This window comes from Coregonus lavaretus (assembly GCF_964263955.1).
Source record: "Coregonus lavaretus genome assembly, chromosome: 20".
Taxonomy (NCBI): domain Eukaryota; kingdom Metazoa; phylum Chordata; class Actinopteri; order Salmoniformes; family Salmonidae; genus Coregonus; species Coregonus lavaretus.
In genome coordinates, this window is record NC_140007.1 from 2,121,607 (window position 1) to 2,136,826 (window position 15,220).

Genomic DNA, 15,220 nt, shown 5'->3' on the forward strand with positions numbered 1-15,220 from the left:
TTTTTACCAGAAAAGTATAATTATCCATTGGGTAATTTGTCATTTTCAGTGATTAGTAATGTTTTGAGCTAGTCGTCATTACAATTTTACATATGATATAATAATTAACAAATTGCATTTTTCACCCCTTCCCCCTGACGCCTCAAGATGAATGGTTTTGCCCACTGGAAAGTTTTGCGTCCCTAAATGCTCCACTGTTTTGTTTTGGTTCTGCGCAGTTAGAAAGCACTAGTTGCACTGCTGGTGTTTAAAATGAAAAAGTACCTGCAAAAAAAATACATTGTTATATATATTCACTATGAGCAAATGTTGTCATTTCACTTTGTCTCTAAGAACCATGATGAACACGGGCATGTCTGATTAGGCTTTGCTGTATAGCATAATGTTGCATGATTAGATCTGTGAATTTTTTTTATCTTCAAGCTGTTTACGGCAATTAATACCATTCTGCATTTTGCCATCTATTTTCCCAACATCAATTGGTTAAATCACATTGCTAGAATGTTTCATTCAGTTACAAAAGTAAGTCCTGGCTGAGCCCCATATGGAACCGCACAGTGGCCACTTGGCGGTTACAATGTAACCAAGCTGTATGAGCCTATGCACAAAATGAAAAAGCACAAGATATTTGTACCTCGATAAAACAGCTCTGCTTTGCTTGGTAAGTAATATCAACCAAATAAGTCATTTCTACCCTAGATGGATCAAATATGTATGCTGCTGAGACAGGTTATTAACATTTTCATGGTGAAACTGTGACAGAGCTTAAAATGAAATAAAATGCCATGTTAGAGATAGGGATGGGCATGAGTTGACGGACGACAAAACTCGGTCTTAAACCAGAGATTACACATTTTGAAATTAATTTGCTTTGACTCTAGTGTTCCATAGGCCTACGTGTGCATTTGCAGGGCACAACCAAAAAGAAACCATTCCAAGTTCTTCTCCGTAAATTCCCTTTCCCCTCTGTGTCTCACTCACTCAATTGTGTTCTGACCGCTCCCTCTACACACGTGTCCTGAGTGTGCGCACAAGCTCCCAGTAGGCATACAGAAATAAATGCCAAAAAAACTGATCTAACTGATGGGATACACAAGCTACATTCCTTGCCAAACAGATGCTGTGGCCGTAATTCATCACCATGTAGTGTTAAATGTGGAATTGCCCATTTAGAAAATTCCAAAGAACAGGCAGAATAAAATAAATCAAACATCTGTATATAGAAAATAAGACCGATTTTGTTTTGTAACCCTGGAAAAATTGTCTTTCAATTTGCCAAACTGAGTCCCGTTTCAAATTATCACTCTTTGAGATGCACATAACTTTGCACTGGCAACTTTTTTCACTTGGAAAAATATTCTGTTCAATTTTATTCTGTTATATTACATCATGTTCTTTACTATAACATACAGTGGGGAAAAAAAGTATTTAGTCAGCCACCAATTGTGCAAGTTCTCCCACTTAAAAAGATGAGAGAGGCCTGTAATTTTCATCATAGGTACACGTCAACTACGACAGACAAAATGAGAAAAAAAAATCCAGAAAATCACATTGTAGGATTTTTAATGAATTTATTGGCATATGATGGTGGAAAATAAGTATTTGGTCAATAACAAAAGTTTCTCAATACTTTGTTATATACCCTTTGTTGGCAATGACACAGGTCAAACGTTTTCTGTAAGTCTTCACAAGGTTTTCACACACTGTTGCTGGTATTTTGGCCCATTCCTCCATGCAGATCTCCTCTAGAGCAGTGATGTTTTGGGGCTGTCGCTGGGCAACACAGACTTTCAACTCCCTCCAAAGATTTTCTATGGGGTTGAGATCTGGAGACTGGCTAGGCCACTCCAGGACCTTGAAATGCTTCTTACGAAGCCACTCCTTCGTTGCCCGGGCGGTGTGTTTGGGATCATTGTCATGCTGAAAGACCCAGCCACGTTTCATCTTCAATGCCCTTGCTGATGGAAGGAGGGTTTCACTCAAAATCTCACGATACATGGCCCCATTCATTATTTTCTTTACACGGATCAGTCGTCCTGGTCCCTTTGCAGAAAAACAGCCCCAAAGCATGATGTTTCCACCCCCATGCTTCACAGTAGGTATGGTGTTCTTTGGATGCAACTCAGCATTCTTTGTCCTCCAAACATGACGAGTTGAGTTTTTACCAAAAAGTTATATTTTGGTTTCATCTGACCATATGACATTCTCCCAATCCTCTTCTGGATCATCCAAATGCACTTCAGACGGGCCTGGACATGTACTGGCTTAAGCAGGGGGACACGTCTCGCACTGCAGGATTTGAGTCCCTGGCGGCGTAGTGTGTTACTGATGGTTGGCTTTGTTACTTTGGTCCCAGCTCTCTGCAAGTCATTCACTAGGTCCCCCCGTGTGGTTCTGGGATTTTTGCTCACCGTTCTTGTGATCATTTTGACCCCACGGGGTGAGATCTTGCGTGGAGCCCCAGATCGAGGGAGATTATCAGTGGTCTTGTATGTCTTCCATTTCCTAATAATTGCTCCCACAGTTGATTTCTTCAAACCAAGCTGCTTACCTATTGCAGATTCAGTCTTCCCAGCCTGGTGCAGGTCTACAATTTTGTTTTTGGTGTCCTTTGACAGCTCTTTGGTCTTGGCCATTGTGAAGTTTGGAGTGTGACTGTTTGAGGTTGTGGACAGGTGTCTTTTATACTGATAATAAGTTCAAACAGGTGCCATTAATACAGGTAACGAGTGGAGGACAGAGGAGCCTCTTAAAGAAGAAGTTACAGGTCTGTGAGAGCCAGAAATCTTGCTTGTTTGTAGGTGACCAAATACTTATTTTCCACCATAATTTGCAAATAAATTCATTAAAAATCCTACAATGGGATTTTCTGGATTATTTTTTTCTCAATTTGTCTGTCATAGTTGACGTGTACCTATGATGAAAATTACAGGCCTCTCTCATCTTTTTAAGTGGGAGAACTTGCACAATTGGTGGCTGACTAAATACTTTTTTTCCCCACTGTAGGTGTGTCTTGACTGTGATAAGGGTCTGGGAAATAAGGAGCAAAACAAGGCTGGCTATGTCATTGCACAGCCATAGGCTTCTACAAGCAAGCGCCACTGCTGAGGTTACCACCTTTTTGAAGATTGTGTTCCACAATATAATATAACCAGTTGATATTACGGTTTCAATAAATCAATCTTAAATGGCACTTGACTGAATATACAATATATTGAGCAATTTAGCTGTTAGGATGTGTTATCTGTAATGGTTATGAGAAATTAGGCATCGTCGGCACTGTTGGCATATAGATAAATGCACACATAATTTTTTCTGGAATTTTTATTATTTGTTTGAGGACTCCAGTTCAATATAATTTATTGTGGCAGACCTTAAGAAAACAAGTTGTGTTCTGTTCATAAATATGGATTCCTTCTGTGAAGAAACAGTGTAGAATCGCAGGAAATGGTTTAACATTTTCAAAAAATAAATTATTCTGTTATTAACTGTTTAATTCTATATTTAAAAAAATACACCTCCACTTTTCCACTTTCAGACAAAGTCAGGCACCCATGCACACACACACACACACACCCGGGTAACACTTTACTTGATTATAGATTGCCATTTATAAAACCTTTACAAAACCATTCATGATATCAGTGGAATGTAATTTTCCAAATAAAAGTTGCAATAGAACACATCTTTATTTAGGCCAGGATTCAATCCCATCGCCACCTTTCGGCTATGCACCATTTAAAGGCAATGTTACCCCTGTCGCGAAGATCACATTCAAAGTACAAGTATGTGGTGAATTTTCAAAACGTAGTACAAAATTCTAAGCGGGTAACACTTGAAGCGCAGCAAGTCTGATATTCAGAACCTTTCATTGTGCATTCATTTTGTCTGGAGACATCTTTCTCCACATAACCATTCATCCAAAATATAAGTTTACTGTGAAATACCATGGAAACATTGATTGAATCACCAAAACACAACATAATTATATCTTCTACATTTAGTTAACAACCAGTTAATCCAATAGTAAAAAATGGTAGATACATGTTTCAAAATGTTCCTATGAATGTAATCTGCTACAGCAGGGGTTCCCAGACTTTTTTCACTCCAGCATTGGGTGACATCCCACGCCCCTGCACACAAGCCACGTCTATTTCTATGGGCACAAGTACTGTTCATGACACAAACTGGTCACACCCCTGTTGTTGGTGGAGAGAATGTTGCAGGTTTAAAGCTTATTTCCTGCAATTCTACACATTTTGTCATGGGGTGCAAAGAAAATTTAGCAGTTTTAAAGCTAATTTTCTTGCAATTCTATACATTTTCCCATATCTAATGTGCATTCATGGACCCCACACCCCCCCTGCCCCCCCCCCCCACCCCCAGAGGGGGCACACCCCACAATTTGGAAAACCACTGTGCTACAGTACTGTAAATTACAGTACATTACACTGTTTTCACATTGGCAATACACTTGCACTACCCATCAAAATTGACAGAAAATCTAATTTCTCTAATTTCTATCCCATGTGTGATCAAAGGTGTGATAATTGAAGACATATTTCAGAATCACTGATGCAAAAAATTAATGTATTCTTCAGATACTCTATAATTACAACATAGGTGTACTGTAATCAAATAAACATGAAATTAATGAATGAAACATAACGTTTAGCAGGCACTAGTTTGCATCATAACTGTCTTGAGCAGTTGGCTGTAGGTTCTCATTCATATTGCAGGAGGGTGGCATTCTCTTGTAATCATGTATTGTATATTACAGTATTTGTATTGTACTTACATTTTGAAGTGGTCCTTTGTGGCTCAGTTAGTAAGAACATGGCACTAGCAACACCAGAGTTGTGGGTCCAATTCCCACTGGGGTCATATATGAAAATGTGTGCACTCACTGTTGTCACTTTGGATGAATGCGTCTGCTACGCAAATGGCATATATTACGGTAATACAGTACTGTTTTGGCCAATGCAATTTTAGTAAAGCAGTGTGAACCTCTGTAGCTCAGCTGGTAGAGCACGGCGCTACCAAGGTAGTGGGTTCGATCCCCGGGACCACCCATACACAAAAAAAATGTATGCACGCATGACTGTAAGTCGCTTTGGATAAAAGCGTCTGCTAAATGGCATATTATTATTATTATTATTATTATTATTATAGTTACAAACAAACATGTTCATGATGTTGTTCTCCAACCAGTTTCAAATGTATACCAAACGGTTCAGTGATTATCAATTAAGAGCACTCGGATGAATAGTAAAATGTATTTTTTTGTTTTTACAAATGAGTAGACAATCATATCAAAAGTAATGTGAGCATTACATTGTGAAAAGCATGCACTTAATATGAAAATGTATTGCAATGTGAAACGTATTTCTAGATGAAACACTGATTAAGTTTGGTGAAAAAGTGACTGTATGATTTTGTGTGTTGTACTTAGTCTATTGAAAATATGCTTAGAATTTTGAAACAACTGCCTTTTTGATAATCTGTTTTGAGTTTTGTTCTAAGCATTGTGAAAATGTACCAAATACTTGTGAAAATTGCACAAAAACTATTGGAGAAAAAAAAGTAAATACTGCAGATGTCGGCTCAACCCTTTAAATGTCAACCACGCTACAATGCGGATCGGAATTTAATCCTGGCCTTAGTCATTGTTCAACTGGAACTTGTCTTTTTGCTGTCACAGTACCCAACCCCTGACACGCCATACACACAACAGGATGTATATCATGATGAGTAACCTTGCTTGAGACCTTTTGGTAGACCGGGTTAGAGAGACCAGGGTTACAATCCAGTCTCTGTCCAGATGGGTCTAAAATTGTAACAGAGGGTGGTTTGGTAAATTGGTGAACCACACTTGTATGGTGTGTAATTTTGTGTGGGACCGGAAGATTTGCATTAGCTCCCGTGAGATAGAGATGACGATTACACCTTGGAACTGTTTTGTAGTTGTGCCTTGCTCAAGGGCACAACAGCAGGAGATGGAATCTAGAATTAGATACCAGCAACTCTCCATTTGCCGGTTCACATCCACCAGATTTTTTCAATCAGACCCATGTTTCAAACCAGCAACCCTCCGGTATTTGGGCTGCCCCTCTAACCTCTATGCTACATAGTTCAGCAGGGTAAAAAGTGCCTCAGGTACTGGTCCTAGTACTCCCTGTATATACTGTTGCTTCATTCTTCTGTATTTTATTCCTCGTGTTACTATTCTATTTGTATTAATTTTATACTCTGTATCGTTAGGAATTGCTCGTAAGCAAGCATTTAGTGGTAAAGTCGAGACCTGCTGTATTCGGCACATTTGAGAAGTAAAATGCTATGTGATTTGATTTTAACTTAGTCAATAACACCAGCAACTGTCTAAATCACACCGCCTGATTTTTCCTGTCAGTCCTTGGTTTCAAACCGACAACCTTCCAGTTACTGGCCTGCCACTTTAACCTCTTTAGGTATCAGAAAAGGTTTCTAAACACACAAGCATGGTTTACAGAACCACCTTCGTTACACTCCACCACCCATATTTCACCTCCTCACAGATACCTATCCAGGTCACAGCACCAATGGGACCAACTGGTTTCTAATCTAGGTCTCCTGCAGGCCACAAAAGTGTGTTACCCTGCTTAGCTTAAGCATATGCATTAGATCAGGGAACTTACACAAGTGTTCAGGTCTCAGACAAGTTTAACCACACCTACATCACTTTTCAGGTGCTATCACCTACTGCCTTGGTGGCCATGAGTAAAGCACTTTGCCCCTAAACTGCTGCAAGGGAAATGCTGACCCTGTTCTCTTGAGTCTAAGCTGACAAAACAGAAAGTTAGTCTGTCCTTTTAAAAATTCCACTAGATCAATATATTGTGTTTGCAGTCACTAAATCATGATAATCAACATTTTAATAAGTAATATTAATTTATTTTAATTTAATACAACTATCAAAAGGTGCAGAATGATGGGAAATGACTCTCCTTTTATGCATATTTAACCAAAACAATTTCACACACCAAAAATCTAATATAATTCCTGATAGAAAAGAAAATAAGCAGATTGTGTGCAGGATTCATTCATCACAATTCAAGATTGAGATGGCGCCGGAGAAGATGGCTGCCGTTTCAGAGCACTCTAACCAATTGTACTATTATGTGTGTTTTTTCGCGTTATTTGTAATTTATTCTGTACATAATGTTTCTGCCATCGTCTCTTATAACCAAAAAGAGCTTCTGGATATCAGGACAGTGATTACTCACCTCGTTTTTGGACTAAGATTATTTCTTCAACGAGTCGGACGCGAAGGATATCCTACAGACACCCGACAAGGCCCAAATCCCTGTCATTCGCAGGAGAAAGACACGGAGATATCGTGGACGTAGGTCGGGGTGCCTTGTAAGGATCCGACAGCGAGCGAGTAAACTGCCTCTTCCATCAATCCTATTCGTCAATCTTCAATCATTTTAAAATAAATTAGATGACCTAAGATTACGGTTATCCTACCAACATGACATTAAAAACTGTAATATCTTATGTTTTACTGAGTCGTGGCAAACGACAACATGGACAACATACAGCTAGCGAGCTATTCGCTACATCGGCAGGATAGAACGGCTCACTCAGGTAAGACAAGGGGTGGCGGTCTGTGTATATTTGTAAACAACAGCTGGTGCACAAAATCAAATACTAAGGAAGTCTCGAGGTTTTGCTTGCCTGAGGTAGAGTATCTTATGATTAGTTGTAGACCACACTATTTACCAAGAGAGTTTTCATCTATATTTTTCATAGCTGTCTATTTCCCACCACAAACCAATGTTGGCATTAAGATTGCACTCAATGAGCTGTATAAGGCCATAACTAAACCGGAAAATGTTCATCCAGAGGCAGCGCTCCTAGTGGCCGGGGACTTTAATGCAGGGAAACTTAAATCCATCCTACCTAATTTCTACCAGGATGTTAAATGTGCAACCAGAGGAAAAAAAACTCTAGACCACCTTTACTCCACACACAGAGAAACATACAAAGCTCTCCCTCGCCCTCCATTTGGCAAATCTGACCATAACTCTATCCTCCTGATTCCTGCTTATAAGCAAAAACTAAAGCAGGAAGCACCAGTGACTCGGTTAATAAAAAAGTGGTCAGATGACACAGATGCTAAGCTACAGGACTGTTTTGCTAGCACAGACTGGAACATGTTCCGTGATTCTTCAGATAGCATTAAGGAGTACACCACATCAGTCACGGGCTTAATCAATAAGTGCATCGATGACGTCGTCCCCACAGTGACCGTACGTACATACCCCAACCAGAAGCCATGGATTACAGGCAACATCCGCACTGAGCTAAAGGGTAGAGCTTCCGCTTTCAAGGAGCGGGACTCTAACCCGGACGCTTATAAGAAATCCCGCTATAACCTCAGACAAACCATCAAACAGGCAAAGAGTCAATACAGGACTAAGATTGAATCGTACTACACCGGCTCTGACACTTGTCGGAAGTGGCAGGGCTTGCAAACTATTACGAAGCACAGCCTCGAGCTGCCCTGCGACACAAGCCTACCAGACGAGCTATACCACTTCTATGCTCGCTTCGAGGCAAGCAACACTGAAGCATAAATAAGAGCACCAGCTGTTCCGGATGACTATGTGATCACGCTCTCCGTAGCCGATGTGAGTAAGACTTTTAAGCAGGTCAACATTCACAAGGCCGCACGGCCAGACATATTACCAGGACGTGTACTCCGAGCATGTGCTGACCAACTGGCAAGTGTCTTCACCGACATTTTCAACATGTCCCTGACTGAATCTGTAATGCCAACATGTTTCAAGCAGACCACCATAGTCCCCGTGCCCAAGGACTCTAAGATAACCTGCCTAAATGACTACCGACCCGTAGCACTGACGTCTGAAGCCATGAAGTGCTTTGAAAGGCTGGTCATGGCTCACATCAACAGCATTATCCCAAAAACCCTAGACCCACTCCAATTTGCATACCGCCCCAACAGATCCACAGATGATGCAATCTCTATTGCACTCCACACTCCCCTTTCCCACCTGGACAAAAGGAACACATACGTGAGAATGCTATTCATTGACTACAGCTCAGCGTTCAACACCATAGTGCCCTCAAAGCTCATCACTAAGCTAAAGATCCTTGGACTAAACACCTCCCTCAGCAACTGGATCCTGGACTTCCTGACAGGCCGCCCCCAGGTGTTAAGGGTAGGTAACAACAAATCTGCCATGCTGATCGTCAACATGGGTGCCCCTCCGGGTGCGTGCTCAGTCCCCTCCTGTACTCCCTGGTCACCCATGACTGCATGTCCAGGCACGACTCCAACACCATCATTAAGTTTGCAGACGACACAACAGGGGTAGGCCTGATCACCGACAACGATGAGACAGCCTATAGGGAGGAGGTCAGAGACCTGGCCGTGTGGTGCCAGGATAACAACCTCTCCCTCAACGTGACCAAGACAAAGGAGATGATTGTGGACTACAGGAAAAAAAAGAGGACTGAGCACGCCCCCATTTTCATCGACGGGGCTGTAGTGGAACAGGTTAAGAGCTTCAAGTTCCTTGGTGTCCACATCATCAACAAACTATCATGGTCCAAACACATAAAGACAGTCGTGAAGAGGGCACGACAAAGCCTATTCCCCCTCAGGAGACTGAAAAGATTTGGCATGGGTCCTCAGATCCTCAAAAAGTTCTACAGCTGCACCATCGAGAGCATCCTGACTGGTTGCATCACCGCCTGGTATGGCAACTGCTCGGCCTCCGACCGCAAGGCACTACAGAGGGTAGTGGGTACTGTCCAGTACATCACTGGGGCCAAGCTTCCTGCCTTCCAGGACCTCTATACCAGGCGGTGTCAGAGGAAGGCCCTCAAAATTGTCAAAGACTCCAGCCACCCTAGTCATAGACTGTTCTCTTTGCTACCGCACGGCAAGCGGTACCGGAGTGCCAAGTCTAGGTCTAAAAGACTTCTCAACAGCTTCTACCCCCAAGCCAAGACATAAGACAGCTAATTATGGCTACCCGGACAATTTGCACTGCCCCCCCACCCCATCCTTTTACGCTGCTGCTACTCTGTTAATTATTTATGCATAGTCACTTTATCTCTGCCCACATGTACATTACTTCAACTACCTCAACAAGCCTGTGCCTCTGCACATTGACTCTGCACCGGTACCAGCCTCCATGTCACGAATACCGCCAAGGCTGCTCCTCCATCTTGTTCGGGCAGGCTTCGGCGTTGGTCGTCCCCGGAGTACTAGCTGCCACCGTTTGATGTTTTCGATGTTTGTTTTGTCATGTCTAGTTTAGTGCACCTGTTCCGTATTCTGTCATGATTATGTCACCTATAAGTTTCCCTGTGTTATGTTTTGTAGTTGTGTGTTATTGTTCCACATGTCGTGTGTTGATAGGTTCGGTGCCTTGGGTTTGTATAGTATTTTACGCACTATGCGTATTTCGACTCTCGTTGTTGTTTTACGCACTGCGCGTATTTTGTTCGCCTCCAGTGTTTGAGGCCGTTTATTTTGTGTCTATTTACAAGTATTAGTAAAGTCGTCTTGACTTATCCTCTGTGTCCTGCGATTGACTCAACCACCGCATCCACATCAGCACATATCTGACAGAATAACACACCTTTACACTATGGAGTCAGCAGGAGCAGCGGTGGGAACTGAGTCGCTGGAGGATCGGGTCAGCTGCCAGGACGCCAGGATCCAGCATCTCGGATCCGCCATGCAAGAAGTAATGGACACCCTGTGCCGATGGGAGAGAGGAGGCTTGCCCACACCTCCTCCTACCTTACCACCACCATCGGCCAGCCCCACCATACCAGCTCCAGTGGGATTCGGCTCTCGCTCCCGAGGGCATATGATGGCACCGCAGCCGGGTGTCAAGGGTTCCTCCTTCAAGTGGAGCTCTACCTGGCAACCATACACCCGGCGCCCTCGGGATACGAGAGCGTTTCCGCCCTCATCTCCTGTCTCTCCGGCAAGGTGTTGGAGTGGGCCAATGCCGAATGGAGGGGAATAGACGCCGCCACCATCAGCTACGCGGAGTTCTCCCGCCGCTTCAGGGCTGTTTTCGATCATCCCCCCTGAGGGTAAAGCGGCGGGGGAGCGTCTGTTCCACCTTCGACAGGGGAAGAGGAGCGCACAAGAGTTCGCCCTGGACTTCTGGACTCTAGCGGCGGATGCGGGGTGGAATGAGAGGGCCCTCATCGACCACTATCGGTGCAGCCTGCGTGAGGACGTTCGACAAGAGTTGGCCTGCAGGGACACCAATCTCACCTTCGACCAGTTGGTGGACATGTCAAGCCGTCTGGATACCCTGCTGGCCACTCGCGGACGTCCAGAGTTGGGGCCGTCCAATCCATCCCCCAGCACCTCCGAGCCGAGCCCTATGGAGCTCGGGGGTGCTGGCGCTAGAGAGAGGAGGAGAGAGATTCCGAGGGAGGCCGTCCCCTTCACCAACTGTGGTCGTAGAGGACACACTGCGGCTAGGTGCTGGGGAGGGTCTCCAGGGGTTCGAGGCAACAGGTCGCGCACTGGGGAGTCATTCCAGGTGAGTAGGCGCCCAACTCACCCAGAGCTCTCTGTTGTTTACTTTTGTATACCTGTAGTATTTCCTCAGGTTGCATCTCAGTCCCAGCATAAGGCGCTAGTCGATTCAGGCGCAGCTGGGAATTTAATTGATCGTAATTTTGTGTGAGGTTAGGGATTCCCCTCCTGCCCGTTGATGCACCCTTTCCTATCCATGCCCTAGATAGCCGTCCGTTGGGATCTGGGTTGATTAGGGAGGTCACAGCGCCACTTAAGATGAGGACGCAGGGGGGTCATGAAGAGATTATTCAGTTGTATCTGATCGACTCTCCTGCGTATCCCGTGGTACTGGGGCTTCCTTGGTTAATTGCTCATGATCCCACCATTTCGTGGCAACAGAGGGCTCTCAAGGAGTGGTCTGACCAGTGTGTCGGGCGATGTTTAGGTGTTTCCGTAGGGGCGACCATGGTGGAGAGTCCGAACCAGGTGCCCGCAATGCACAATCCCCCCGAGTATGAGGATTTGGCACTCGTGTTCAGCAAGACTAGGGCGACGCGATTGCCACCTCATAGACGGGGAGATTGTGCGATAGACCTCCTGGCAGGTGCGGCACTTCCGCGGAGCCATGTGTATCCCTTGTCTCAAGAGGAGACGGCGGCTATGGAGACATACATAGCCGAGTCTCTGAGACAGGGATACATACGGTCCTCCACTTCCCCTACGGTCCTCCACTTCCTTTGTGAAGGAAAAGGATGGAGGGTTGCGCCCGTGTATAGATTACCGTAATCTCAATCAGATCACTGTTAAATACAGTTATCCTCTTCCTCTGATTGCGAGTATGACGGAATCATTACGCGGAGCGCGTTTCTTCACAAAACTGGATCTCAGGAGCGCTTACAACTTGGTGCGCATTAGGGAGGGAGATGAATGGAAGACAGCATTTAGTACCACCTCGGGTCATTATGAGTATCTCGTCATGCCATACGGGTGTACTCTTCTACACGAGCCGAGCATGTAGCCCTGGTACGCCGAGTGTTGGGTAGGCTGTTGGAGCATGACTTGTATGTCAAGGCAGAGAAATGTCTGTTTTTCCAGGAGTCCATCTCCTTCTTGGGTCATCGGTTGTCCGGGTCAGGGGTGGAGATGGAGATTGACCGTGTGTCAGCCGTGCGTAATTGGCAGACTCCAACCACTGTTAAAGAGGTACAACGGTTTTTGGGATTGTCAATTACTACCGGAGGTTTATCCGGGGTTTTGGACAGGTGGCAGCTCCCATCACTTCCTTGCTGAAGGGGGGCCCGGTGCGTTTGCAGTGGTCGGCTGAGGTGGACAGGGCGTTTGATAAACTGAAGGACCTGTTCACCTCGGCTCCGGTGCTGGCGCATCCGGACCCCGCTTTAGCGTTCCAAGTGGAGGTGGACGCGTCAGAGGCCGGTATTGGGGCAGTATTGTCTCAACGCTCAGGCACGCCTCCTAAACTCCGGCCCTGTGCTTTTTATTCTAAAACGGAACGAAATTATGACGTAGGGGACAGGGAGCTGCTAGCCGTAGTTCATGCCCTAAAGGTGTGGAGGCATTGGCTTGAGGGGGCTCAACACCCTTTTCTCATTCTGACTGACCATCGTAACCTGGAGTACATCCGGGCAGCTAGGAGACTGAACCCTCGTCAGGCTAGGTGGAACATGTTTCTGACCCGGTTTGTTTTTAAGCTTACTTACATCCCAGGGTCCCAGAACGGTAAGGCAGACGCCCTGTCCCGGCGGTATGACACAGAGGAGAGGTCCATTGAGCCCACTCCCATACTGCCAGAGTCTTGTCTGGTGGCACCGGTGGTGTGGGGGATCGATGCGGAAATCGAGCGGGCATTATGCACCGACCCTACTCCTCCGGAGTGTCCAGTAGGGCGGACGTACGAGATCCGTGATCGTCTCATATATTGGGCTCACACGTCACCCTCCTCTGGACATCCAGGTATAGGCCGGACACTGCACTGCCTTAGTGTTAAGTAGTGGTGGCCAACATTGGCTAGGGACGTGAGGGTTTATGTCTCCTCCTGCTCAGTGTGCGCTCAGTGTAAGGCGCCTAGACACCTGCCCAGGGGGAAGTTACAGCCCCTGCCCGTTCCACAACGGCCGTGGTCTCACCTCTCGGTAGACTTTGTCACTGACCTACCCCCCTCCCAGGGGAACACCACTATTCTGGTCGTTGTGGATCGGTTCTCTAAGGCCTGTCGTCTCATCCCAATGCCGGGTCTCCCTACTGCCCTACAGACCGCTGAGGCTTTGTTTACCCAGATCTTCCGGCACTACGGGTTTCCCGAGGATATAGTGTCCGATCGAGGTCCCCAATTCACCTCTAGAGTCTGGAGGGCGTTCATGGAACGTTTGGGGGTCTCGGTTAGCCTTACCTCGGGTTTTCACCCTGAGAGTAATGGGCAGGTGGAGAGAGTGAACCAGGATGTGGGTAGGTTTCTGAGATCGTATTGCCAGGACCGGCAGGAGGAGTGGTCGGGGTATATCCCTTGGGCAGAAATTGCCCAGAACTCTCTTCGCCACTCCTCTACTAACCTGACCCCTTTCCAGTGTGTGTTAGGGTATCAGCCGGTTCTGGCACCATGGCATCAGAGCCAGATCGAGGCTCCTGCAGTGGATGAGTGGTTTCGGTGCTCGGAGGAGACGTGGAACGCTGCACACGTCCATCTGCAGCGGGCTATCCGTAGACAGAAGGCGAGCTCCGATCTCCACCGCAGTGAGGGTCCAGTGTACGCACCTGGAGATCGAGTCTGGCTCTCGACTCGAAACCTGCCCCTTCGCCTGCCCTGCCGGAAGCTGGATCGGTGGTTTGTGGGGCCATTTAAAGTCCTGAGGAGATTGAACGAGGTATGCTACAAGTTACAACTGCCTAATGATTATCACATTAACCCCTCGTTCCATGTGTCTTTCCTCAGGCCGGTGGTAGCTGGCTCACTCCAGCACAGTGAGATAAGAGAGACTCCTCCGCCCCCACTGGACATCGAGGGGACTCCGGCGTACTCAGTCCAGTCCATCGTGGATTCGAGACGTCGGATGGGGGGTCTACAATATGTCGTGGAGTGGGAGGGGAACGGTCCGGAGGAACGGTGCTGGGTGCCTAGGAGGGACATTTTAGATCCCTCCCTCCTGACGGAGTTCCACCATAATCATCCCACGCGCCCTGCTCCGCGTCCTCCTGGCCGTCCCCGAGTCAAGGGGGGGGGGTACTGTCAGGAATACCGCCGAGGCTGCTCCTCCTCCTTGTTCGGGCAGGCTTCGGCGTTCGTTGTCCCCGGAGTACTAGCTGCCACCGTTTGATGTTTTCGATGTTTGTTTTGTCATGTCTAGTTTAGTGCACCTGTTCCGTATTCTGTCATGATTATGTCACCTATAAGTTTCCCTGTGTTATGTTTTGTAGTTGTGTGTTATTGTTCCACATGACGTGTGTTGATGGGTTCGGTGCCTTGGCTTTGTATAGTATTTTACGCACTACGCGTATTTCGACTCTCGTTGTTGTTTTACGCACTGCGCGTATTTTGTTCGCCTCCAGTGTTTGAGGCCGTTTATTTTGTGTCTATTTACAAGTATTAGTAAAGTTGTCTTGACTTATCCTCTGTGTCCTGCGATTGACTCAACCACCGCATCCACA